The following is a 3,204-nucleotide window of genomic DNA, read 5'->3' on the forward strand; positions in this document are numbered from 1 at the left end:
GTCATATCAAGCAGTTTTGCAGGTACACGATTCAAAAGGATGCGACTTACGAAAAGATAAGGGCGACCCTTTGTTTACATAAGTTAACTGCACGACACTGGGGCATATGTTTTGGAATGCAATTGTATAAATGGGGTCGAACATACATACAAAGAGGGCTTGCATTGATAGTTGTAGAAGGGTATAACCCTTCAACTCCTCCCACTTGTGATTTACATTTAGGGGATTTATATCCTAATAGGGATTTTAATAAAGTTCAAGGAAGCACCTTGTCAGAACAGATTTCGGCACTGTGGGTTTTCAAAGCAGAGTCAAAATTGGGCTTGCATCACTTACTCAAGCTAAAGAATACGTTATCACTATAGAAGAAAATATTTTAGTATCAAAATTTGATATTTTCTTTAACCCTAGAGAAAAATCTAAGTCGAAGTCTAAATCTATGAATCATGTAACAATGCCTAAAATGAGTTGCAATACTTTTCTCATAAGTTTGATAAAATAACGAATGAAATATGATTAATAGTTGAGTATTATAAACAAGGATAAGGTACCACATCCTAGTTATCCTCCTAGACCTCAATTCAATAACAATAGGCCACCAAAAAGGAACCAAGATCAAAACAATAGACCTACTCCAAAGGAAAAATGTTCCTAACACCTTAGCATCTTCAAACATGGTTAACCAAGAATATGATGACGATTGTTGTCCTATTGCGAGCAGCCTCATAATATTAATGATTTCCCTTATAATGAAAAAGGTGGTGAGGAAAAAATTGAGCATTTAAACTTGATCAATGATTCATAGCACTCCACAATGTTACTTGAGAATGAGTGTCATCTTACAAAACAACAAAATCAATATTTGGTCAAAGGTTATGTCAAAACCTAAATATGAGTGTGAATGCAATTGAAGCCAGAGATAATTTTAATAAAGGGTTACAATATACAAGAATAAGCAAGACAAACACTAACACTTCAATTGATAATGATAATGTCCCTTCCAATGGATGGACAAGAACCTCACTATTTTCAAATACTAATCCTAATCCCCCTCAACTCAAAAAATGATGAAATTTCTTTCACTATTGATTTGGGTAATTTATTTGGTAATGTAAATGTATCTTTTTCTATCCTTGAATTAATTAATATTGCTCCTCAAAGAGATCAAGTCAAAATTTCTTCAACTTTGACAAATAGTCTAAATACCCTCTTGTTATATTGCAAAGCATGCCTCTATGAATGAAAAATGGAGGGTGTCCACCTTTTTTCCTTACTTTAGTAGTTCATAATTATATGCTTGTCTATGGTGTTTTTACAAATCTAATGCCATCAAAGGTCATGAATCAACTTGAGTTATAAATTACTATACGTTATAGGAATTTTTGTGGTTTTGATTCTAAATATATGAAGGGTTGTGCCCTTATTAAAGACTTAAAGATTACTCTTGCTATATATCCTAATATATATATGCTCATGGATGTTATAGTGATAGATATCCCTAATGCAAGAGGCATGCTCCTATTTCGGAAGTGGTCCACTACCTTAGGAGGGAACTTGCAAATGGACTTATCATATGCCACTATTCTCATTCCTAATAATAACCATTTATATTATAGAGAGAGCCTACTATGAGGTACCATGTAGAGGACTTAAGTGATACAATATATCAATCATCTCATGCTAGCAAATTTTATGGAGCCATCATGACTCCACTAATTCAATGACACCAGCCAAATGAAATCCTCAAGATTTTTCCATATTCTCTTTTGTTGTAGGAGAAAATATTGATGTGGACATTAAGGAAAGTAGAGCCAATGAAAACAAACATACAAAATATTTAAGCCTTGATATCACTTGGAAACATTTTGACCTTCAATTTCCTTTAAGGAATAGTATTTTGGAAGAAAGGATAGCATAGGAAATGACATGACATTTGAACGATAATATTAGCCTTGAAGAATTGTCTTTCCCTACTAGTCAAACACCTACAATACACCCATTTGATCAAAGGGTGAAAAGGAAAAGTAAACATAGAACCCAGATGAATCCTAATCATAAGATTAAGGGGTAAATATTTGAAAAAGGCAATATGGTGATGGTAGATGATAACCCAAACCCATACAAGGTTCATGAAATTATTAGAGTCGATTCCTTCGACTTGACTAACCTTGACAGGGCGAATTTTCCATTGACAAGGTCCACTTATTAAACCTTATATTAGCATTTGATTTATTATAATATGTGAGTGTAGATAAGGGTAGGTTCTGTGTCATGCATATGTATTTTGCATCATTCCTTGTTTTTTTCATGCTGATTTCATTGCATGGTTCCTTTCTTGTTTGTTTAAAAAATAAAAATAAAATAAATGGAGATTTAGTTTATAATTTGATGTGTTGTTTTTATAATTTTTTCTATTTGAGGGTGATTATATCACCCTGGTACTATGCTACTGATAGTTTTGTTCACAGAATATATTAAGTTTTAGAATGATGTAGGCTACACAACTATGAGTACTATGAATTTTTAGGATTTTCATGCACTATTTGTTCCACCAAATGGATTATGTGTTGTATAGTGAGCACATGCCCCCAAGTTGGTGCCACATCTCACCCATCTATATCTATGGGTAACCCTAGAAGGAATACTTTCCTCCTACGATGTAGCTTGCTAGCTTGTAACCCCCATTATGATCCACAAATAGCCAACCTTAGATGTCATGCATTTTTTAGTCAGTGCACCCATTCACCTAGCCTACTCATTCGATGAAGGTGGTTCATCTATTATGAGGTACACTAACCATTTTTTTCATTCAAGTACTTTTATTTAATTCTTAAGGAATTCTAGTTTGGATCACAAGTTCAATTGGATCATACACCAATGTTGGTTGTGTTTTTGTTCCCTAACTTGATCTTGGTGGTTATCATTTATCCTTAGTCCAGTGCGACCTTCCTTAGGATATTTCTTTCATTGTCCAAGAGAGGCAGAAATAGGTGACTCTAATGATGGTAGTGGTCCATGTTATCTATACTTTTCATCATTACTTGATGTCCATTATCCCATATTTTAATTGGTTGTCATAAGTTGCTTGTGTTGGTTCCTTATTTATATTGTCCTATGAGAAGAAAAGATTCCAAACACTCAAGGTTAATGCAATCGTAAGAAAATAAAAAACATAAGCCAAATGTTAAAATGCAAAATAATGGC

This window comes from Pinus tabuliformis, chromosome 4_2, assembly GCF_031772625.1.
Source record: "Pinus tabuliformis cultivar Carrire ecotype Pingquan chromosome 4_2, CPIR1, whole genome shotgun sequence".
NCBI lineage: Eukaryota > Viridiplantae > Streptophyta > Pinopsida > Pinales > Pinaceae > Pinus > Pinus tabuliformis.